The following is a 25,897-nucleotide window of genomic DNA, read 5'->3' as shown; positions in this document are numbered from 1 at the left end:
GTTAGGTAGTATTATTTAAAAGCAAACGGTTTGCTCCATACTTTTGTGCAGCAGTTTTCAATTCCATGAACAGCAGAATGGGAGGGGGAATTTGTGCTGATGAAAAGTGCACCCTCTGTCAGGGTATACTTTACAATGTCATTTGCCACCAATTTCCTTCTAATATTCCAGCCACATTGAAGTATGATTTACAAATCCAGTAATACGTGAATAAACTTTTGTAAAATGAAGTTTAAAAACAGGTATCTGTTATTTTTATTTACAGGATTCATTTCTGCTACAGAACACCTCCCTTGGTACAACCCAAAAGACCAGTGTTTACTTTTCATTAAAGGTAAGGAACATATTTAGCCCATTTTTATGAATGACAAGAATTACCTATCTGTATTTGTATAAAAATTCACAGGATATATATTACAGTCTTTTAAAGACTTAGTTGGAAGATACCTTGATATTTCTGCAGAAGCAAAAAAACCCAAAGAGGTGATTTGATATACTAATGTAGAAAATAACCTAACTAATCACATTCAGTGTCTAAACCTGCTCATAGAATACAAGTAGTAAATTAAAATATAAAACATGATGAATTATCACTTCAAATGAGGAGAAATATTAGATTAATCTCTGTTACCTTTTTATTATAGATTGTATGCTTTGTCATTTAGTCATATTTTTTAAAAAGTTAGGGAACATTTTTCTATTTTGTAAATAAATTTACTTTTATTGTTTATTTCTGATTTTCAAGGTATATAAGCATTTTAAGGAAAAAATATAGAAAATTCCAATGATGGTAAAAATACATAATCTTAACAACCAAATGATAACCACTGTTAGCATTTTGATGCATTTCCTTCCAGAAATTTCTTTGTACATCTACACACCTGCATTTTTATATAAACTGTTCTCGATGTAAAACATTATATTTTGTAATCTGCTCATTTAACTTATCAGTTGTGGCTACATTTGCATGGTAAATGATCAACATCTTCATTTAAAATAGATGCATATTCCATGGAAATATTTGACTTAACTTATTTAACCAAATTCCTGTTGTAGAGCAGCTCCTTTCCACACCATCTCTCCATGAGCATACACTTTTTTTCCTGTTATAAAAGAAAAAATTAGCCCTGGATACCTACTATATGGATTTGTGAAAATTAGTCATAAGATGAATTCCTAGAAATGGGAGTGCTGGAAAAAATTGTGTGTTCATTTTATTCTTTGACACATATTGCCAAACTTCTCCCCAGAAAAGTTATCACAATTTACAGTTCCACCAATAATGCATGAGTTCATTTATTTAATCATTCAACTAATATGTTTTTGTGCCTGCCATGTGCCAGGCACATGTGGTAAAGGATGGTAATATAATGATGAATAAAACTTAACTGAGTGTATATTCTTTCATTTCATAATTTTAATCAAAATGTATACTATGGAAAAAATGATTTAAATCAGTGGGGTTATGCCATAAATATTGTTCTGTAACTTATTATTTTCATTTAAAATAATAGATATCCTTTTTGAAATAAATGCTCTTATATTTTGATAGTACTATAGTGGTTTCATTTACATGTTAAATTTTGTACTATCAGGAATTAGTATTTTGGAGTAAGCAATGAGTTAGGGAGTCAGATATTTTTTAAAATATATTTTTATTAGCTAGCAAATATTTTTGTACTGTTTATTTGATAATCTCTCTGTCTCACACTTATTTGAAATATGACATTTACCATATTAACTAAATTGCTTGGTTCTGTTTCTGAATTCTGATTTCTGATCCGTTGGCCTTAATTTTTCTGCAAACAACTAATGAGGTAATGGCTGTTTTTTAATAACATTGTATTTTGTGAAAATGATATGCATTGAACAAAGGTTAGATAATATATTGAAATCCAAACAAGAAAAGTAACTACAAACAAACTGAAAGGTAATCACTATCCACATCTTTAATGAACATCCCCAAATTAATTTCTTATCATTATGTATTTGTATTTCTTAGGTTAGCAGTGAGATTGAATGTCTTTTCATATTTTTATTGTCCATTTGAGCATTGCCTATTTATACCCTTTGCTTCTTTTCCACTGCATTAAGAAAGAAATTAATTGGTGGTGAAATCCTACAGGTAAAATAATTTTGGCCTTGATTTAAGACAACTGTGACTCCTTTAGAAAATACACCTGTTCTGACTTATAACATTGGACAAATGCATCTTAACTACAGCTTTCATTTTAAAGATTTTTTTTTATTTGAGAGAGAGAGAATAAGAGATAGAGAGCACGAGAGGGAAGAGGGTCAGAGGGAGAAGCAGACTCCCCGCTGAGCAGGGAGCCCGATGTGGGACTCGATCCTGGGACTCCAGGATCATGACCTGAGCCGAAGGCAGTCGCTTAACCAACTGAGCCACCCAGGCGCCCCAACTACAGCTTTCATTTTAAATTACCTAATTTCAGTTTAATTGTCATCTAAACAATGCTTTTCAAGGATTAGTACTTAATCACACTGAAACAAAAAAATTGGAATGAAACAAGGAGAATAAAAAGAGAAAAACTTGTAAAAAAAAAAAAAACTCATACAGAGCTATTAATGAACTATTTTGATTTTTTTGTTCTTTCTTTTTCCCAAGCCAAAAACTATATAGGTGACTTCTAACTACAGTGCTCTAATTTTGATGCATATATACTACCTTAGGTATCTGGTAACGTATTTTCATTTTTGAGGCTTTTCTTGGTCTATTAGTTAACTTAATTTTATTATTGCAGTTTCCTAAAAGAAAATAAGTATTTTCTTTATATAATGCATTTAATTTATGCATTATATCATATATTTTCTACTGTGAATATTTTTGTAAGTATTAGTTCTAGCATATGATATGCTTATTTTTCTTCATAAGGCCATCTTTATATTACTTGGATAGTGATATGTTCTCTGTTTCATTATTTTATGATATTCTTTTTTGGGGTCAAATGTTCATACTTCTACATGAGATGATGCTTAACACAGAATCTATTGTTATATTTAGGCTGAACATGGCTCTTTGACATCCGTTTATACCTTCTCTGTTATGAACATATACACAATCCTGACTACCACCCCTTTTACACAAACACATATACGTAATATGCAGTAAGTGCTATAGCATTATCTTTGTTGTAGATATTTAAGAAGCCAAGCATTGCAATTTCATTTATTTGTGGACTTATGTTTTTCTTTTTTTGTTGTTATTCATTTAGACAGGTTTTAACTGAATACACAAGTTAATTCTTTTTAAAAACAATTTTATTAAAGTACAATAATACAGCTGTACATAAAGTACACACTGTGTGTTTTAATAAATCTTTATACCTGTGAAGTAATCACCCACAGTCAAGATAATGAAAGTTTTTTATCATCCTCAAAAGTTTCATTATGCCTCTCCTTGTACCTGCCTAGGCAACTACTGATCTGCTCTCTGTTTCTATAGACTTGTTTGCGTTTTCTGGAATATTATATAAATAAACTGATGAGTCACATGCTATGTGTATGCTTAACTTTTTAAGAATTAACTGTTTTCCAAAGTGGTTGTACAATTTTGCATTCCTACTAGGAGCACCAACACTTGGTATGGTCATTCTTTTTAAATTTAGCCATTTTGATAGGTATGCAGTAGTATCTCATTTGGTTTTACTTTGCATTTCCCTAATGACTAAGGATGTTAAACATCTTTTTTTGTAGTGATTTACCATCCACATATCTTCTTTGGTGAACTGTCTATTCATATTTTGCCCATTTTCCTATTGGGTTCTGGTCTTACTATTGAGTTTTGAGAATTTGTTATATACTGTGGATACAAGTCCTTAGCAGATATAAGTTCTGCAAGTATTTTCTCCCAATCCATGGATTTTCTTTTTATCCTCTTAACAGTGCCTTTCATAGTATTTCAGAGAACAGAAGTTTGTAATTTTGATTCAGTCCAATTTATCATCTTTGTTTCTTTTATGAACCATGTTTTTGGTGTCATCTCTAAGAAATCTTTGCCTAGCCCAAGATCTTCTATGCTTTTTTAGAAGTTTTATACTCTGAGATTTCACATTTAGATCTGACCTATTTTTGTATGTGGTACAAAATATAGATTGAAATTAGGTATCTAATTGTCCCAGCATCATTTGTTGAAAAATTTTCCTTTCTCTACTGAATTACCTTTGTACTTTTATCAAAAATTAGTTATCCATATATGTGTTGGCCTCTCTATTCTGTTCCATTGTGTACTTATTTTACTTGCCTAATTTGTAAACATTTCTTAGGTATTTTTGGGAGGGAATGAGAAACAAATTGTGGGATAACAGAATTTATAATTATAGTGGAGACAGTTACAGTAGCTGGATCTTCATCCTTGGCCTTTCATTTCTGCTCTCAAATATCTGAGAGAAAAGGAAAATAACAGCACTGGTAACCTAGAAAACAAATCAAAATAAGAAACACAAATGCTTTTCTATTTTTGTGGAGTTGCCAGTGTATGGTTGTCTATAGCCTAGCCACAGGAATGGTAGCTAGCTTTATTCAGGAGCACAAATAACGCCTGTTTTTCTCACCTTTGATAAGAGAGACCAGTTCGCTAAAATGTAAATAGAAAGTATTTTCAAGTTGTTAATAAACTATGATTAAAAGACAGAATTGTTATAAATAATTGGTTGTTATTTCATACTATGGGTTTCAAAGCAACATTATCTCATTCCATACTCATTCCTAAAATAAGGGTACACACAAATGAATAGAATGTGGCATGTAGCTATAACATTTGATTTTTAAAGGAAATATTTGTGATTTACATTTATGGCATTATAACCTTTACTTCATGGTATTTAAAAGGGCAGTTATAATTAATGCAATGGCAGAGAAGGAAAATCAGTTACTAATTTGGATATTTGTTCTAATGCTAGTTTTCAACTTAAAAATAGCATACATGTTCAAAAATATAAATCCACATTGCAGAGGAACACTTTTACGAGGGCATTCAAAAATATTTTGCCCATGGTACTCATTTGAAGAATTCTTACATTAAAACTCAAATAAAGTAAACATTTTTTATTGCAAGTGTGGAAGCATTTTATTTAACTCTTCTAAAAAGGGAGCAAAATTGTGAAGGACTTAAATGGTTATCAGTGTCCATGCATGTGTATATGACTACAATAACTATTTCTAAATTTTGCATTACATTTGGACAATGTAGAAAAAGCCCAAATGGACATTCTCTGCCAAATTTTATCCAGAATACCAATATATATTTAATTAATTTGATTTAGTGCATCCTCTGGGGGAAAACGAATCTTATGGTACTACAAATATTCTTCCTGGTGGGAACAAATGCATGTTCCACAGCTCTTCAGAGGTGATGGCCATTTTTATATCAAACAACATACATGCAATTCACAAAACCCTTTCTTAGAGTATAAAAGAGGAGAATCCCAATAATTATCAAGTCTTAGCATTTGATTTCCTTACTGAGACATTATGACCTGATTTTTAGTATAGGTTCTAGAGTCAGAATTGCTGGGCTTGAATCCTGTTTTTTTTTTTTTTTCCTCTTGCTAGTTGCATTAGATATTGGGCAAGCTGCCTCACTTTTCTTACTTCTGTTCTCCCTCTCTAAAATGGGGCTAAGAATGGCACATAGAACTAAAATTCAATATTGTTTGCTACTTTTCATATTACTAATAGTACTAGATCTTGATAGTTCTAAGGTGAAATAGCCACTTATCCTGATTGCCATTATCTGCCTACAGAATGTCTCCTGTTATTTCAAAGGAAAAAAAAATCAGCACAACACAAATAAAATTCCAAACCAAGTATTGTTTTAATTTTTACACCACACACAGCCTCCTTTCTTTCTTGAGAGCTTTTAAACTTCCTGACAGTCCTAAATTATATAATCTTCTTTATCTCAACCTCAAATTTATATCTCGTGTTTATTTTTGATGCCATTTACTTTTTATTCTATTATAAAGGTTAAGAGTATAAAATTCGCATATATTAACTACATATATCTAAAAATATAATAAAATAATTCCCAATGTGTTAAATAGTGACTTCTGTTCTTGATATTAATAACTTTTTTTTTTTTACTTTTAATGTGTTGGTTAAATTTAGAGTAACGTGCATTGTAACTTAATTTTAAATACCCACCAAATGCCTTAGATTTTCCTTTTTTTCCCTTTTGCTTAGAGTAGTGTTCTCAAGCCTACCTAATAGCTGTGTGAAAGTATTGTCTTTGTTGGAGGTGGAAGGGATTTTAGAGATCCTTTAGTCCAATATCCTTATACAGACTTGGAAACTGAGGCCTTCTCTATTCGATGGGCATTCTGTGTGTTTTCAAGTATTTGTCTCTACAAGCAACACTTCTACAAACATTATTATGTATTCAAAAAGTCATTTTCACCAATGTTAATGATTTTGGTTTAGGGGCAGATTAAGGAGTAAAGAAAGGTCCTCTAATAATGGATAATTATCCTAAGCATTAAGTAGTAAGTACTTATAGTTGTCACTGAATAATATCTAACTTTATCATTTTCAATGTATCAGACAATGAACCAAGTACTATACCTTTACTATTTCATTTTAATGAGCCCATTGAGGGGTTCATTATCATCTTCATACTATCCTCATATAATTATTATCTTCATATCATCCTTAGTGTCCTCAATGAGAACACTAAGATTTTAAGTGAATAACTTGCCCAGGGTCACATAGTTTACAATCAGAAGAGCCCAGATGTAAAACCAGATGGTTTGATTCCAGGTGTTAAATTCTTACTCTACCATCTTTAGTGAACAAAAATGAATGAACTCTTGAACTGAGGTGCTCGATCTGGGTTTATTTAAGTGACAGCTATGGCCACTCTTCCATTCCTCTGGTTGTAGTTATGTTTTTATGATGTGAGTACCTTTGGGAGCACTAGTCCTCAAGTTCCTCTGATTTATGCATGAGTGTTGGCTTTAACTGACAAAGTATACTAGAAAAAGCTAATTTAACAAACAAGATGGTTTTCAGTAATTCTAACATGCCTAACAGCTTTATTTGGTTAACAACCAAACACTGGGAAGTCAGAGCTTAAAATAAATGCCAGTGTATCCAATCCCTAATTAAATGAAAAACACCCTAGGAATTTTTCCGTTTAAGTATTCCTTATGGCAGAGGAACCTGTACTTTGAGGAGCCTGAAGGTATGACCTCAAGCTACCCTTTGAAAGCAGGAAACTCTCTTGAAATCTATACATTTTAACTACAAATTTATTTTCAATATTTGATGTGTACTCTATAAATTATTGACGTTAGTTTTTATGTAAGACAAGATTTCCTGTCCTTGAGTAAAATTGATACCCAGGAAGATGTGTTATGATGATCCAATCCACTTTCCTGTGAGTTTCAGGCAACACCACAGGCTCTGGGGCCTGACTCTCTGGGTTTAAATTCTTTCACTTACTGACTGTATGACTCTGGACAAGTCACACATTTCTAATTCTCAGTTTCTTTATCTATAAAAAAAAAGGATAATGTTAGGAACTGCCCCATTGGTTGTTATATAATAATTAAGGGGATTATCTATATAAATTGTTTAGCAGATGCATAAAGGCTCAGTAAGTTTTATCTATTATTATTATCCAATTCACAGAGCCATGTAGGGATTTCTATCCCAGTTAAATAAGTATGATCCACAGGCAAGACTAATGAATTTAATCAGCTTAAATTGCTGTGTTTTATATGTACACCATTCCCTTCAACTTAGAAAATAAGTTGAATTTGCCTTGTGACCCAAAGTTACATTTTATTGTCAAGGTGAGAACTAATATCCTTGCCTTAGTTATTTTCCATTGTGGCAGAGTTTTCAATTAAATTCTATGATGAGCATGTAGTAAAGCCTAATGTTTCACTTTCAAGGCAATGATAACTAACACTTCACTGTTCTTTAACTCAGCAATGAAAGAGAAGCAAGAAAATTGCATTTTTGACTAACTACAAAGGAATAAACAGGGTATCTAATTAAATCATTGTTGCTTTTAGTTATCCTCAAAAAATCTGCTTAATACAGAGAAAGGAGCAAGAAATGGAGCCATAAATTCTCCAGATTCATTACTTTGTTTTAGTGGCTCTTTTAAACCAGATGCAACCAATAATTCAAAATCATAATATTGAGCAGGTTTGTCTTCTTTTATAACCAGTGTTTATCTATCTAAAAAACTAAGCATTCTCTGTTTAGAGGTAGCCAAATGTTCTAATTAACACAATTTCCTTATCAGACATCATTAAAATTTGTCTACCCTTCTCTGGAAGAATGGTTAGAAATGACATAAAGACAGAATTATATAAATTATTAGACTACATGCTCAGTCTACTTACAGCAACCTCCAAGCTGTTCCCAGCTTCTAATATAGGCTATACATAGTTCTTTGAAAAATCTTCCTGAAAACACTTATCATATCCCTTCTATAATCCAAATTTTAGTAATACTCCAGTATTTGGAATCAGACCTGTGTATATAATTATAAGCTGTATCTTTTACCTTCTGGTGACCTTGGACAAATTTCTCAACTCCCTTTGCCTGAGGTTCCTCATCTGTAAAATAAAGATAATAATACCTACCTCCTAGAGCCATGGTGAGGTTTAAATAACATAATACAGCTTAGACCATGGTGAGTCTCAGCAAATTCTAACTTTCTTACTAAACTTACCTTCTCCAGGAATACTTACACAATGGAATATAGTTCTTTAACTCTTCATTTCCTTTAGGGCTACTCAGCCTACCTTACATTTTGTATGTTTTTTGAACTAATGAACTGGCTTCTTGATAGTAGAACTGTTCCCACTTGCTACTGAAGTAGAAATAATTTTTAACCTTTAATTACATTCTACTTTTATATAACAATTGTCCCCTAAATGTGTCTAATATACTGATACAACTGCCATGTAGCAAATTAGATTAGTTTGACTAAATTTTCAGGATTTAAAGAATTAGTGTTTTTGCAATCAACTTCTAAATAGGAGTACGTCACACTTTATTAATAGCTAGGAGACCATGTAGAATCTTCAGAAGAAAAATTCTAGAAGCTAATGAAGATCTATATTTAATATTAAATTAGTGTTTATTTAACCCCTTCTTTAATTAGCATTTTATTTCATAAGACAAGATTTCTAGAAAATAATTATCTGAAAATTGCTTTACAAATAATAGGCATTTGAAGGTAAATATATATCAAAGTATCAGGGCATTGCCTTTCAATAAATTGTATAGTGAATATCATAAAAATGACTACTCAGAAATTTCAGTTAAGTAAGATGAATAAGCTCTAAGGATCCATTGTACATTGTACCTATAGTCAACAATAATGTATTGTACACTTAAAATTTAAGAGGCTAGGTCTCATGTTGAATTTTTACCACAGTACAATAGGGTGTTATAGGCAACTGATGAATTATTGAACAATACATCTGAAACTAATGATGTACTATATGTTGGCTAATTGAATTTAAATAAAAAATAAAATAAAAAGGCTACTGAGAGAACCAGATTAATTTTTGTTTTGTTATCAGAGCCTTGTTATCTGAATTGAGCATCATCTACATGTCACATTGAATTTCTCTTTCTTGTAGTATATTAAAAAAAACAAATTCCTTAATTTATTTATTATTTGAAAGATACTTTTCCTTGGGAAGTACAGTTTTGTGTTTATTTTGTTTATTTTGGGTTTCTTTTTGTTTTGTTTTTTGTTTGCTTGTTTTAAAAGCAGTTATTGAGGCATTTAAGTGGTTGGGAAAATGCCAGAAACCAGAGTTTGAGAACACATCTGCCAAAAGAGGTGGTTCTCAGTATGTACAAAAGATGTCCACCGTAGAGTGAGAAATAAAAAAGGCATACTGCAAAACAATATCTTCATTATGATCTCATCTATATAAAAAAGTATGTAGGGCGCCTGGGTGGCTCAGCTGGTTGGGCGACTGCCTTCGGCTCAGGTCATGATCCTGGAGTCCCAGGATCGAGTCCCACATCAGGCTCCCTGCTCAGCGAGGAAACTGCTTCTCCCTCTGGCCCTCCCCACTCTCATGTGCTCTCTCTCTCTCTCTCATTCTCACTTTCTCAAAATAAATAAATAAATATTTTAAAAAAGTATGTATAAAAGATGTATATATGGGGTGTGCATATTATGATTTCATGTTCATAGAAAGATGTGTGAAAATATGTGCAATAAATTAATACAATTAGGTGGAAGGGAAACTTTTAACTTTTTATTTTCTATTCTTAAGCACTTTTTGAATTTTTAAACAATGAGAATATATTATTTTTGTAACTAAAAATGGAAAAATTTAAAGCAACAAGGCTTAACATATTTTTTAAAAAATTATTTATTTATTTTAGAGGAGTGGAAGGACAGAGGGAGAGGGAGAGAGAACTTCAAGCAGACTCCCTGCTGAGCACAGAGCCCAATCTGGGGCTCGATCTCATGATCCAGAAGTCATGACTTGAGCTGAAATCAAGAGTCAGACACGTAACTGACTCAGCCACCCAGGCACCCCAAGGCTTAACATATTTTGAACAAAATTTGGGTTGTTATTTACTCAAGTGAGGTTTATGTAGAGAGCTAGAGTACTGTCTTTATAACCACTTTTGCAAAGTAGGAACTATCTCTTGCTTGAGCAGCACTTGCACTTGTACAGCCTAATCTGAGGTATCATCATAAATGGGTGCCTTACAAAATGCACTATTTTTCAGCTAGTTCATGCTTCATTCTGATTGGCATTTGAACCCTTAGACATAATTGTTTTTCTTCCCAAACATGTTATTTTGTTAGGACAGCTATAACGATATCAGGCAGCATTGCCCTCCTCTCCATTATGCTCACAATCTAAATATTTTATTTTATTTTATTTTTATTTGAGTATAGTTGACACACAGTATTACATTAGTTTTAGGTGTGTAACAGTGATTCAGCAAGTTTGTATATTTTATGCTCACCACAAGTATAGCTACCATTAGTCACCATAAAATGCTATTACAATATCATTGACTATATTCCTTACGATATGCTTTTTATTGCCATGACTACTTCATTACATAACTAGAAGTATGTGTGTATCTCCCACTTCCTTTCATCCATTCTGCCCATGCTCCCACACCCCTCTATTCTGGCAAACATCAGTTCTCTGATTCTGCATTTTTTTATTCCTTTGTTTCTTTAGATTTCACAAATGAGTAAATCATATGCTATTTGTCTTTCTCAGTCTGACAAATTTTATTTAGTATACTACCCTCTAGGTCTGTCCATGTTGTCACAGATGGCAGGATTTTGTACTTTTATGACTGTGTGATATTCCATTGTGTATGTGTATATACATATAACACCTTCCTTATCCATGTGTCTATTGCTGGACATATAGGTTGCTTCTATGTCTTGGCTATTATAAATAATGCTGCAATAAACATAGGTGTGCATATATCTTTTCAATTTAGTGTTTTTGTTTCCTTTGGGTAAATACCCAGTAGTGGAATTACTGGATCGTATAGTATTTCTCTTTTTAGTTTTTTGAGAAACCTCCATACTGTTTTCTACAATGACTGTACTAATTTTCATTCCTGCCAACAGTGTATATGGATTCCTTTTGCTCCACAGCCTCGTCAACACTTGTTATTTCTTGTCTTTCTTATTTTAGCCATTCTGACAGGTGTGAGGTGATCTCTCATTTTGGCTTTGATTTTCATTTCCCTGATGATTAGTTATCAGGTTATGTTGAGCATCTTTTCATGTGTCTGTTGGCCATCTGTATGTCTTCTTTGGAAAAAATGTCTATTCAGGTTTTTGGCCCATTGTTTTAATGGAATTGTTCAATATTTTTGGTTTTGAGTTGTATAAGTTCTTTATATATTTTGGATATCAGCTATATTATTTGAAAATATGTTCTCCCATTCAGTAGATTACTTTTTGTTTTGTTGATGTTTTCCTTTGCTGTGCAAAAGCATTTTAAAAAATTTTTTTATTATTTTATTTTATTTATTTGAGAGAGAAAGTGTGTGTGTGAGAGAGAGAGAACATGAGCCATGGGAGGGGCAGAGGGAGAGGGAGAAGCAGACTCCCCACTGAGCAGAGAGCCCAACATGGGGCTCAATTCCAGGATCCCAAGATCATGACCTAAGCCAAAGGCAGATGTTTAACTGACTAAGCCACCCAGGCACCCCTGTGCAAAAGCATTTACTTTTGCTTTTGTTTCCCTTGCCTGGGGAAACATATCCATAAATATGTTGCTAAGGCTGACATCCAAGAGATTACTGTCAATATTTTCTCTTCAGAGTTTTATGGTTTCAGGTCTCACATTTAGGTCTTTAATCCCTTTTGAGTTTATTTTTGTGTATGGTGTAAGAAAGTGATCCAGTTTTATTCTTTTGCATGTAACTGTCCAGTTTTCCCAACACAATTTATTGAAGAGACTGTCTTTTCTTCATTGTATATTCTTGCCTCTTTTGTCATACATTAATTGGCCTTATAAGTGTGGGTTTATTTCTGGGCTCTCTATCCTGTTCCATTGATCTATGTGTCTAGTTTTGTACTGATGCCATATTGTTTTGATTATTACAGCTTTGAAGTTTAACTTGAAATCTGAAATTGTGTTTCAGATTGTTTTTCTTTCTCAAGATTGCTTTGGCAGTTTAGGGTCCTTTGTAGTTTTATACAAATTTAATATTATTGTTTTGTGAAAGATGCTGTTGGTATTTCGATAGGGATTGCATTGAGACTATAGGTTTCTTTTGGTAGTAGGGACATTTTAACAATATTAATGCTTCCAAACCATGAGCATGGAATATCTTTCCACTTGTTTTTATTGTCCTTAATTTCTTTCATTGGTGCTTTATATTTTTCAGAGTACAGGTCTTTGATCTCCTTTATTCCTAGGGATTTTGTTTTTGATGCAATTGAAAATGGAGTTGTTTCCTTAATTTCTCTTTCTGCTACTTCATTATTAGTGTATAAAAACCTACTGATTTCTGGGTATTAACTTTGTATCCTACAACTTTACTGAATTCATTTATCACTTTAAGTAGTTTTTTGATGACTCTGTAGGATGTTCTATGTATAGTATCATGTCATGCACAAATAGACATTTTATCTTCTTTTTTCCCTGATATGAATGCCTCTAATTTCTTTTTCTTGTATGATTGCTGTGACTAAGATTTCTGATACTAGGGTGAATAAAGTGGCAATAGTGGGCATCCTTGTTTAGTTCCTGAAATTAAAGGAAAAGCTCTCAGTTTCACCAGTGATATTAGTGGTGAGTTTTTTATATACAGCTTTATTATGTTGAAGTATGTTCCCTCTGAACACACTTTGATAAGAGTTTTTATCATGAATGGGTGCGGTATTTTGTCCAATGCTTTTTCTGCATCTACTTAGCTGAGCATATGATTTTATCCTTTGTTTTGTTGCTGTTTGTGATTGATTTGTGAATATTGAACCATCCTTGCATACCCAGAATAAATCTCCCTTGATCATGGTGAATAATCCTTTTAATGTATTGTTGGATTTGATTTGCCAACATTTTTTTGAGGATTTTGGCATGTATGTTTATCAGGCATATTGGCCTTAATTTTCTTTTTTGTGGTATATGCCTGGTTTTGGTATCAAGGTAATGCTGGCCTCATAGAATGTATTTGGAAGCTTTCCTTTCTCTTCCATTTTTTGGAATAGTTTAAGGAGGATAGGTATTAACTCTTCTTTGAATGTTTGGTAGAATTCCCCTGTGAAGCCATCTGGCCCTGGACTTTTGATTGTTGGGAGATTTTTGATTACTGATTCAATTTATTTGCTGGTTATCAGTCTGTTCAAGTTTTCTATTCCTGTTTCAGTTTTAGTAATTTATATGTTACAAGGAATTTATCCATTTCTTCCAGGTTGTCCAATTTGTTGGCATACTAGTATTCTCTTATAATCCTTTGTACTTTTTTGATGTCAGTTGTTACTTCTTTAATTTGATAGGGATTGCTTTGAATGTGTATATTGCCTTGGACAATATAGACATTTTAACAGTATTTGTTCTTCCAATCCAATTAGCATAGAACATTTTTCCATTTCTTTGATTCCTCAATTTCTTTCATGAATGTTCTGCAGTTTTCAGAGTACAGATCTTTTACCTCTTTGGTTAGGTTTATGCTTAGGTATCTTATGGTTTTCAGTGCAATTATAAATCTGATTGATTCCTTGATTTTTCTTTCTGCTGCTTCACTATTGGTGTATATAAATGTAATAGATTTCTGTAAATTGATTTTATATCTTACAACTCTTTTGTCCTGCTGCTTTTAGGATTTTTTCTTTATCATTGTATTTTGCCAGTTTAACTAAAATATGTCCTGGCATTGGCCTCTTTTTGTTGATTTTGATCGGAGTTCTCTGTGCCTCCTGGATTTGGATATCTGTTTCCTTCCCCAGATTAGGGAAGTTTTTAGCTATTATATCCTCAAATAAACCTTCTGCCCCCTTTTCTCTCTCTTCTTCTAGGACTCCTATGATAGAAATATTGTTTGATGGAGTCACTGAATTCCCTACATCTATTCTCATGTTGCCTAATTCTTCTTTCTCTCTTTTGTTCAGCATCAATATTTTCCATTATTCTAGCTTCTGTATCGCTAATTTGTTCCTCTGTTCCTCCCGTCCTTGTGGTCACTCTGCTGCTGTGTATTGGCTTCTCTGTTTCTTCAGGTCATTTGTCTGCAGCATTTCTCCTTGCATGCAGTGTGCAGTGTTTGGACCTTGGCCAGAGTATGGCCAGTTTTAACCAGGTGTATTCTGATCTGTTTGTTAAGTGAGACCTGATGCTACTTCCACTAGAACTGATGTCCTGCAGAGCTCTCTGTCTGGGAGACATGGCACATCCTATGGTTTCTGCTGTTCTTCCGGTGAAGGGGCTCACTGGGACTTAGGCACACTTGCCAGAAAAAAGCAATACCAGCAGGGGGTAAGCAGGTTAGGCAGCCAGTGTTAAGTTCTGTGCCACTTACTGAACCTGGTTTATGCTGAGGGGTGGGGGGTGGAAATGGTGCCAGCCAGCTCCTTTGTCCCCAGAGAGTGGTCCCTGTGGCTAATGCTCTCAGGTAAGCACTCCCAGAGGAGAAGATAATCTCCCGTTATATGACTCAAGCATTTTTCAGATCTCTGTTTTTAAGCTGTCTGTCTCCAGGTTGCTTGCCTGCCTAGAGCAGTGAGGTGCACTTTGGCCTCTATCCCAGCCAAGCCTGCTGCCTTTTAAAACTCCAAACCTTAGGGACATCCTGTGGCAGAGGCCTGCACTGGTCTTCTAGGGGAGGGTCTTGCTGCACTGGGATGGATGCAGGTTTGACAGAGATAGGCAGTTGTGCCAGAATGCAGGGGTGTGGGATTTGAGGCAAGCGGGCTAAACAGCCAGTATCAGTGTGAGAAGCCCTCAGCAGGTGTCTCTGTTGCTTAAGTTGAGTGGCAGGGGAGCAAAATGGCTCCCCCTGGCTCTTTTGTCCCTGGAGAAGCATCTCTGTGAATACCACCTTTCACAGAAGTGCTCCAAGAAGAGGGAACAGTCTCTCCCCAGTGCACCATACGATCCTCCTATCTCGCTGTATGCCACGGGTTGTTTGCCTGCCTTCTCTTCAGTTCTCTATCCCAGCCAAGTCCACAGACCTTTAAAACTCCAGTCTTTGAGCCCCGCTGGTTGCAAAACCTCACAAAAGTCAGACCCTCTCATTTTCCCAACCAGTAGCTTTAGTGAAGCGTTCTCCTTGTGTATTTCCCTGTGCACTCCTCTCTCTCTTGCCTTTCTCTGCAACCAGGGCTCCCTCCCCTCCACAACACCTGCAATCCCGGTTCTCCTCCAAACCATGTCACTCCACTTCCTACCTTCCTTGATGCAGCCTCTTCGCTCCCTCTAGTTGTGGAGTTTGTTCTGTCAGTCTCAGGTTGATTTCTTAGGTATTCAGATGATTTGATAGTTATCTAGTTGTGTTTGAGGTACCAGATCAGCCTAGGATCCTCCTACTATTGCTGCCATCTTAATTAGCTCTTTTGTATATGTTTAATCCCACAGGAAATAATAGATGAATAAATAATTATTGCTACCCTACTGAAATTCTCCATGAGTATCAGAGTCTAAACTAATTGAAGTATAAAGTAGACAGCCAAATGTGCATCTTTTTTGAACCCTGGGTGCATATAATCAACTGTTTATTCAAAATCTCTACTTGAATATCTAGCAGACATCTCAAAATTAACATGTGCAAAAATGAATTTGCTCACCCACCGTTTGCCACTTATTTTCTTTAGTGAGCCCCATCTCAATAAATGGTACCTCTCTCTACCAAGTTCTAGATATTTGGTAGTCATCTTTGATTCCTTTTTCTCCCTTACCTCATATCTAATCAGTCCCCGAGTCCTCTTAGTTCTACCTCCAAAATAGTATCTCTTAACTTCCCATTTGTCTCCTACTCTAGTTCCAACATCCTAGTCCAGACCATCATCATCTACTACCACTACTGCATTCTAAACTATCATACCTGGACTACTGCCTAACTCATCACCCTGCATTTCTTCTTAGCCCACTAATATTATTTCTTTACACAACGGGCAAAATGATCTTTTAAAGATGAAAGTATAATCACATCACTTTCCAATTTAGAATTTTCAGTGGCAGGATGCCTGGGTGGCTCAGTGGTTAAGCGTCTGCCTTTGGCTCAGGTCGTGATCCCAGAGTCCTGGGATCAAGAGCCACATGGGGCTCCTTGCTCATCAGGGAGCCTCCTTCTTCCTCTGCCTGATGCTCCCTCTGCTTGTGCACTTGCTCTCTCTCTCTCTCTCTCTCTCTCTCTCTCTGACAAATAAATAAATAAAATCTAAAAGAAAAAAGGAAAATTTTCAATAGCTCCCCACTTGGCATACAATATGCTCAATTAAGGGTGTAATTAAGAGCCACGGCATCCTAGCCCCAACCTAGCCCAAGTAAACATCATATTTCTTACCTAGATTAACACTTCTTTTGCATCCAATCTTACTTACCTCCTATCTATTATTCATATGTTAGAATGATTTTTCTAAAATACAAATTTGAATATGTCTCTCTTTCTCTTTTATTCTAAACTCTTCCCATGGTCTTTTAGAAAAAGTTCAATCTTTAATATTGCCCACAAGGTCCTTTATGATTTTGTTCCTGCCCATTTCTCCAGCATCATCCCATGCCACCATAATCATTGATCATTACCTTCCTGTCATATTGTCCTAATGTTTCTTGAAGGAGCCAAGCTAATTCCTATTTCAGTACCTTCATATATGTTTTTCTTTCTGCCTTGAACAGAACCCTATCCACTCTACCTGACTAAAGACTATTCATCTTTCAGGTCTTATTTTATTTTTATTTATTTATTTGTTTGTTTGTTTTACAGATTTTATTTATTTATTTGACAGAGACCCAGCGAGAGAGCGAGAGAGGGAACACAAGCAGGGGGAGTGGGAGAGGGAGAAGCAGGCTTCCTGCGGAGCAGGGAGCCCAGTGCAGGGCTTGATCTCAGGACCCTGGGCTCATGACCTGAGCTGAAGGCAGACGCTTAACGACTGAGCCACCCAGGTGCCCCTCAGGTCTTCTTTTAAATCCTACTTTCAAAGAGAGATCTTCCCTGATCCTGTAGACTAAGTATTAATTATGTGCCTCAAACACTATACATTTTCTTTGTAGAACTATTACAGTTTTAGTTATGTAGTTATTTGTGGATTATTTATTTACTATGAGCATTTCTAAAATCTATGAGTTTAGAGACCATAATTGTATTACAATGTCACCAGCACTTCCTAGCATGGTGCTGGGCACATAGTTAGCACTCAATAAATATAATATGAATGAATGAATGAACATGCAATAAGAATATAAGAGACAAAGAAATTATTTCTTTCTAAAGGATCTGGAAAGTCAGGAATTAAAGGAAAATTACCCTAGGCAAAGGAAACATATTTGTTTAAAGTCAAAGAGTTAGGAAAGTTCTTGGAATATTTGAAGAATAGTAAGCTACCTTTTGTGACTAAAGCATAAGGATCTCAGTGATATATGGAGGAAGAGAGAGAATAAGAGGAAGGGGGTTGAGGGAAGATGAGGTTAGAGAAGTAGATGAAGGCCGGGATCTTTTTGCCAAACTAGGGAATTCAAATGTAATTAAATAAATATTAGGGAGTGACTGAATTAGATTTTTTTTTTTTTAAGGAAGGTAACTAGAATTGGTAGTGTGGAAGATAGACTGAACAGAGAAAATAGTAAAGAGTAATATGTATGCAAGTAGGGCATACTTGGTGCACAGCATTTGCAAAGCAAACTGTGTTATTTATAGGACCCTCCTAAAAGCTTGTGATTGTGTGTGTGTAATGTCACTCAGATATATATTATTTAATTTCAAAATTTTCTTTGAAATTTTTGTTAAATATGGATATAGGTCCTCCCACTATGCCCTCATGATATCATGATAATTCTTAATACTAACAGTTCTAACAATATGAAATTACATCAGCCTGACACATTTATCTTTTTGAAGTATGTTCACATATAGTACCTTATTTGATTTTCACCAAAACTCATAAAATAGAGACAGCTTTTCTCATTTTATTGAAGTGAAAGCTGGACTCACAGAGGCTAAAAGACCATTCTGTTCATATAATTAATATATGTGAGATGGAGCATTAGAACTTTTTTCTAAGTCCAAGGCTCTTCTCAATTCAGCACATATCCATGAATTGTAGCACCGATTTTACTGTCATTCCTTTTTATAACTAATGCTTTTTATAAAGGTTTCATAACAAGTTCTTATAACTTTGAAGTAACAACAATTTATAAGGCCTGAACAAAGACAGAACAAATAATTAGATAAATGGATTATAAATTTAATCTTCATTTAAATTCCATGTTGGTTATTTATTAAAAATAACACTATATTTTAGACCTTTTAAAAAATATAGGGGTTATTTTGAGGGGAAAGAATGAGTGTCCATGTAAAATAATTGCATTGGGTTGGCAGAACAGGGATTATCTCATTATCTTTAGAAGGTGAAGAAAGGATGGAAAGAAACAGGAGTAGATATGCCAAAAGATGGAAATGCCAATATGGTTGAACATCTTTTGAGAAAGATGATATAGCATGTTTATGATTTATAGTAATTTTGTTTGGAATGTCTTTTTAAGACTAATTTTTTAGAGCAATTTTAGCCTTACAACAAAATTGCAAGGGAGGTACAGAGATTTCACATATACCCTCTACCCTCCATACCTGCACAGCCTCCCCCATTATCTACATCACTCACCAGATTTTTCTTTTTTTTAACCAAGGATGAACCTATACTGACACATCATAATTATACAAAGTCTATAGTTTACCTTAGGGTTTTCTCTTAATGTTTATGGGTTTGAACAAATGTATAATGACATGTATCCACTGCCACTGTATTTTCACTGCCCAAAAAATCCTTTCTGCTCTGCCTTTTCATCTCCCCACCACTGGAAACCACTAATATTTTTACTATCTCCATAGTTTTTCCTTTCTCAGAATGCCATATAGTTAGGATTATACAGCATATAGATTTTTCAGATTGGCTTATTTCCCTTAGTACTATGAATTCACATTTCCTTCATGTCTTTTCATCCCTTGATAGCTTATTTCTTTTTAGTGCTGAGTAGTCCAATATCTGGATGTACCACACTTTATTTACCCATTCACATACTGAAGAATATCTTTGTTGCTTCCAAGTTTTTCCAGTTATAAATAAAGCTGCTATAAATGTCTATGTGCAGGTATCTCTGCAGACATAAATTATCAACTTTTTCAAGATGTATACCAAGGAGCACAGTTGCTAAATCATGTGGTAAGAGTGTATTTTTTTTATTATGTAATGTTAATCATCATACATTACATCATTAGTTTTTTATGTAGTGTTCCATGATTCATTGTTTGTGTATGACACACAATGCTTCATTCAGTATGTACCCTCTTTAATACCCATCACCAGGTTAACCCATCCCCTCACCCCCCTCCCCTCTAGAACCCTGAGTTTGTTTCCCAGAGTCCATAGGCTCTCATGGTTCGTCTCTCCCTCTGATTTCCCCCACTTCATTTCTCCCTTCCTACTATCTTCTTTTTTTTTTAACATATAATGTATTATTTATTTCAGAGATACAGATCTGTGATTCAACAGTCTTAATTCACAACGCTCACCATAGCACATACCCTCCCCAGTGTCTATCACCCAGCCACCCCATTCCTCCCACCCCCCACCACTCCAGCAACCCTCAGTTTGTTTCCTGAGATTAAGAATTCCTCCATCACTGAGATCATATGATACATGCCTTTCTGTGATTGACTAATTTCACTCAGCATAATACCGTCCAGTTCCATCCACATCGTTGCAAATGGCACAATTTCATTCCTTTTGATGGCTGCATAATATACCACTTCCTCTTTCTCCAATTATCTGTCGATGGACGTCTTGGCTCTTTCTATTGCTTGGCTATTGTGGACATTGCCGCTATAAACATCAGGGTGCACATACCCTTCGGATCACTACATTTGAATCTTTGGGGTAAATACCCAGTAGTGCAATTGCTGGGTCATAGGGCAGCTCTATTTTCAACTTTTTGAGGAACCTCCATACTGTTTTCCAGAGTGGCTACACCAGCTTGCATTCCGACCGACAGTGTAGGAGTGTTCCCCTTTCTCCGCATCCCTGCCGACATCTGTCATTCCCTGACTTGTTAATTTTAGCCATTCTGACTGGTGTGAGGTGGTATCTCATTGAGGTTTTGATTTGGATTTCCCTGATGCTGAGTGATGTTGAGCACTTTTTCATGTGTCTGTTGGCCATTTGGATATCTTCTTTGGGAAAATGTCTGTTCATCTCTTCTGCCCATTTCTTGATTGGATCATTTGCTCTTTGGGTGTTGAGTTTGATAAGTTCTTTATAGATTTTGGATACTAGCCCTTTTTCTGATATGTCGTTTGCAAATATCTTCTCCCATTCTTTCGGTTGTCTTGCGGTTTTGTTGACTGTTTCTTTTGCTGTGCAAAAGATTTTTATCTTGATGAAGTCCCAATAGTTCATTTTTGCCCTTGCTTCCCTTGCCTTTGGCGATGTTTCTAGGAAGAAGTTGCTGCGGCTGAGGTCAAAGAGGTTGCTGCCTGTGTTCTCCTTTAGGATTTTGATGGACTCCTGTCTCACATTTAGGTCTTTCAACCATTTTGAGTCTATTTTTGTGTGTGGTGTAAGGAAATGGTCTAGTTTCATTCTTCTGCATGTAGCTGTCCAATTTCCCCAACACCATTTGTTGAAGAGACTGTCTTTTTTCCATTGGACATTCTTTCCTGCTTTGTCGAAGATGAGTTGACCATAGAGGTGAGGGTCCATTTCTGGGCTCTCTATTCTGTTCCATTGATCTATGTGTCTGTTTTTGTGCCAGTACCATACTGTCTTGATGATGACAGCTTTGTAATAGAGCTGGAAGTCTGGAATTGTGGTGCTGCCAGCTTTGCTTTTCTTTTTCAACATTCTTCTGGCTATTTGAGGTCTTTTCTGATTCCATACAAATTTTAGGATTATTTCTTCCATTTCTTTGAAAAGAGTGGATGGTATTCTGATAGGGATTGCATTAAATGTGTAGATTGCTCTAGGTATCATTGACATCGTTACAATATTTGTTCTTCCAATCCATGAGCATGGAACGTTTTCCATTTCTTTGTGTCTTCCTCAATTACTTTCATGAGTATTTTATAGTTTTCTGAGTACAGATTCTTTGCCTCTTTGGTTAGATTTATTCCTAGGTATCTTATGGTTTTGGGTGCAGTTGTAAATGGGATCGACTCCTTAATTTCTCTTTCTTCTGTCTTGTTGTTGCTGTATAGGCATGCCACTGATTTCTGTGCATTGATTTTATATCCTGCCACTTTACTGAATTCCTGTATGAGTTCTAGCAGTTTTGGGGTGGAGTCTTTTGGGTTTTCCACATAAAGGATCATATCATGTGGAACGAGTGAGAGTTTGACTTCTTTGATGATTCAGATGCCTTTTTTTCGTTGTTGTCTGATTGCTGGGGCTAGGACTTCTAATACTATGTTGAATAGCAGTGGTGATAGTGGACATCCCTGCCGTGTTCCTGACCGTAGGTGAAAAGCTCTCAGTTTTTCCCCGTTGAGAATGATATTCACTGTGGTTTTTTTTCACAGATGGCTTTTATGATATTGAGGTATGTACCCTCTATCCCTATACTCTGAAGAGTTTTGATCAAGAAAGGATGCTGTACTTTGTCAAATGCTTTTTCTGCATCTATTGAGAGGATCATATGGTTCTTGTTCTTTCTTTTATTAATGTATTGTATCACAGTGATTGATTTGCAGATGTTGAACCAACCTTGCAGCCCAGGGATAAATCCCACTTAGTCATGGTGAATAATCCTTTTAATGTACTGTTGGATGTATTGGCTAGTATTCTGGTGAGAATTTTTGCATCCATGTTCATCAAGGATATTGGTCTGTAATTCTCCTTTTTGACGGGGTCTTTGTCTGGTTTTGGGATCAAGGTAATGGTGGCCTCATAAAACGAGTTTTGAAGTTTTCCTTCCATTTCTATTTATTGGAACAGTTTCAGAAGAATAGGTATTAATTCTTCTTTAAATGGCTGATAGAATTCCCCTGGGAAGCCATCTGGCCCTGGGCTTTGGTTTGTTGGGAGATTTTTGATTACTGTTTCAGTTTCCTTAGTGGTTATAGTTTTGTTCAGGTTTTCTATTTCTTCCTGGTTCAGTTTTGGTAGTTGATACATCTCTAGGAATGCATCCATTTCTTCCAGATTATCTAATTTGCTGACATATAGTTCCTCATAATATATTGTTATAATTGTTTGTATTTCCTTGGTGTTGGTTGTGATCTCTCCTCTTTCATTCATGGTTTTATTTATTTGGGTCATTTCTCTTTTCTTTTTGATAAGTCTGGCCAGGGGTTTATCAATCTTATTAATTCTTTCAAGGAACCAGCTTCTAGTCCCGTTGATCTGTTCTACTCTTATTTTGGTTCTATTTCATTGATTTCTGCTCTGATCTTTATTATTTCTCTTCTCTTGCTGGGTTTAGACTTTATTTGCTGTTCTTTCTCAAGATCCTTTAGGTGTAGGGTTAGGTTGTGTATTTGAGACCTTTCTTGTTACTTGAAAATGGCTTGTATTGCTATGTATTTTCCTCTTAGGACTGCCTTTCCTCCATCCCAAAGATTTTGAACAGTTGTGTTTTCATTTTCATTTGTTTCCATGAATTTTTTTTTAATTCTTCTTTAATTTCCTAGTTGACCCATTCATTCTTTGGTAGGATGCTCTTTAGCCTCCAAGTATTTGAGTTCTTTATTTCCTTGTTGATCTTTTGCTTAGATGATCTGTCCATTTCAGCGAGGGAGGGGGTGTGAAAGTCCCCTACTATTATTGTATTGTTGTTGATGTGTTTCTTTGCTTTTGTTATTAATTGCCTTATATAATTGGCTGCTCCCATGTTAGGGGCATAGATATTTATAATTGTTAGATCTTGTTCTATAGACCCTTTAAGTAGAATATAGTGTCCTTCCTCATTTCTTATTATAGTCTTTGGTTTAAAGTCTGATTTGTCTGATATAAGGATTGCCACCCCAGCTTTATTTTGGTGTCCATTAGCATGGTAAATTGTTTTCCACCCTCTCTCTTTCAATCTGGGGGTGTCTTTGGGTCTAAAATGAGTCTCTTGCAGACAGCATATTGATGGGTCTTGTTTTTTAATCCAATCTGTTAGCCTGTGTCTTTTGTTTGGGGCATTTAGCCCATTTACATTCAGGGTAACTATGGAAAGATATGAATTTAGTGCCATTGTATTGCCTGTAAGGTGACTGTTACTGTATATTGTCCGTGTTCCTTTCTGGTCTATGTTACTTTTAGGCTCTCTCTTTGCTTAGAGGACCTCTTTCAGTATTTCTTGTTGGGCTGGTTTTGTGTTTGCAAATTCTTTTAGTTTTTGTTTGTCCTGGAACCTTTTTATCTCTCCTTCTATTTTCAATGACAGCCTAGCTGGATATAGTATTCTTGGCTGCATATTTTTCTCGTTTAGTGCTCTGAAGATATCATGCCAGTCCTTTCTGGCCTGCCAGGTCTCTTTGGATAGGTCTCTTGCCAATCTAAAGTTTCTACCATTGTAGGTTACAGATCTCTTCTCCTGAGCTGCTTTCAGGATTTTCTCTTTGTCTCTGAGACTCATAAGTTTTAATAGATGTCGGGGTGTTGACCTATTTTTATTGATTTTAAGGGGGTTTCTCTGTGCCTCCTGGGTTTTGATGCCTGTTTCCTTCCCCAAATTAGGGAAGTTCTCTGCTATAATTTGCTCCAATATACCTTCTGCCTCTCTCTCTGTTTCTTCTTCTTCTGGCTTCCCAATTATTCTAATATTGTTTCGTCTTATGGTATCACTTATCTCTCAAATTCTGCCCTCCTGAACCAGTAGTTGTTTATCTCTCTTTTTCTCAGCTTCTTTATTTTCCATCATTTGGTCTCCTATATCACTAATTCTCTCTTCTGCCTCATTTATCCTAGCAGTTAGAGCCTCCACTTTTGATTGCACCTCATTAATAGCCTTTTTGATTTCAACTTGGTTAGATTTTAGTTCTTTTATTTCTCTGGAAAGGGTTTCTCTAATAACTTCCATGCTTTTTTCAAGCCCAGCTAGTATCTTTATAATCCTCATTCTGCACTCTAGTTCTGACATCTTACTAATGTCGGTATTGATTAGGTCCCTGGCAGTCGGTACTGCCTCTTGTTCTTTTTTTTGAGGTGATTTTTACGTCTTATCATTTTGTCCAGAGAGCAATAGATGAATCTGAGAACAGAATGCTAACAGGGTAACAACGACCCCAGAAATATATACACTAAAGAAATCAGAAGAGGTCCTGAACCTAAGGGAAAAGAAAGTGAAAGAATGAAAAAAGAAAGAAAAAGAAAAAGATTTAAAAAAAAAGAATATGATCAAATATGGTCAGGCTGGTGCATAGATCAATGCCACACACTAGATTTTGGCCTGTTAGAAGAAAGTGCCCCCAGATTTTTAACAAAAGAAAAACTTATATATGTACAAAAATAAGGGTCTATAAAATGAAGGGATGGAATATGACTGTAAAGATGAAAATTATAAAAGATTTTATAAAAGGAATTGATAAGAATTTGGTTGAAAAAAGAAAGAAGATGAATTAAAATAATAAAAAGGGAGAGAATGTGATCAGGCAGGAGACTAGAACAAAGCCATACACTAGAGATTTAGGGTATATTTTGTTTTGTTAGAAGAAACTGTATCCCAACATTGTAAAGAGAGAACTATATATATACATATATATATATATATATATATATATATATAAAATAAGTTTTACTACTATGAAGGATAGAATATGACTCTAAAAATGAAAAATAAAAAAGATTTTTTTAAAAAAGGGATTGAAAAAATGTTGGTTGAAAAAGGGAAAAAGAAAAATTCAAGAAAAAAAAAAAAAGGGCTCCTGGGTGGCTCAGTCGTTAAGCGTCTGCCTTCAGCTCAGGTCATGATCCCAGGGTCCTGGGATCGAGTCCCACGTTGGGCTCCCCGCTGAGCAGGAAGCCTGCTTCTCCCTCTCCCACTCCCCCTGCTTGTGTTCCCTCTCTTGCTGTGTCTCTCTCTGTCAAATAAATAAATAAAATCTTTAAAAAAAAAGAAAAAAATAAAAAAAATTAACTTTGAAAGACTAAAGAATCAGGGGGAAAAAAAACCATCAATTCTGTGTGCTGTATTCCCCTGGTGCTGGAGTTCTGCCTTTCTCATTGATCGGTTAACTTGTTCTTGGCTGGCTGTTCTTGCTGATCTTCTGG

General features: G+C 35.1%; 1 protein-coding gene across 3 annotated transcripts in view; it reads left to right on the top strand.

Moving 5' to 3' along the window:
- Positions 1-25,897, top strand: part of FAM133A (family with sequence similarity 133 member A) — a 63,315-nt gene that overhangs the window by 1,116 nt on the left and 36,302 nt on the right. For all 3 annotated transcript variants that reach the window (XM_027607266.1, XM_027607265.1, XM_027607267.1), the window contains exon 2: positions 266-334. The gene's annotated coding sequence lies outside the window, so the exon portion shown is untranslated. The remainder of the gene's footprint in view (positions 1-265; positions 335-25,897) is intronic.

Source organism: Zalophus californianus, chromosome X, assembly GCF_009762305.2.
Source record: "Zalophus californianus isolate mZalCal1 chromosome X, mZalCal1.pri.v2, whole genome shotgun sequence".
Lineage (NCBI taxonomy): Eukaryota > Metazoa > Chordata > Mammalia > Carnivora > Otariidae > Zalophus > Zalophus californianus.
Note: the sequence above shows the minus strand (reverse complement) of the source record. Positions and strands in the feature narration are given on the sequence as shown.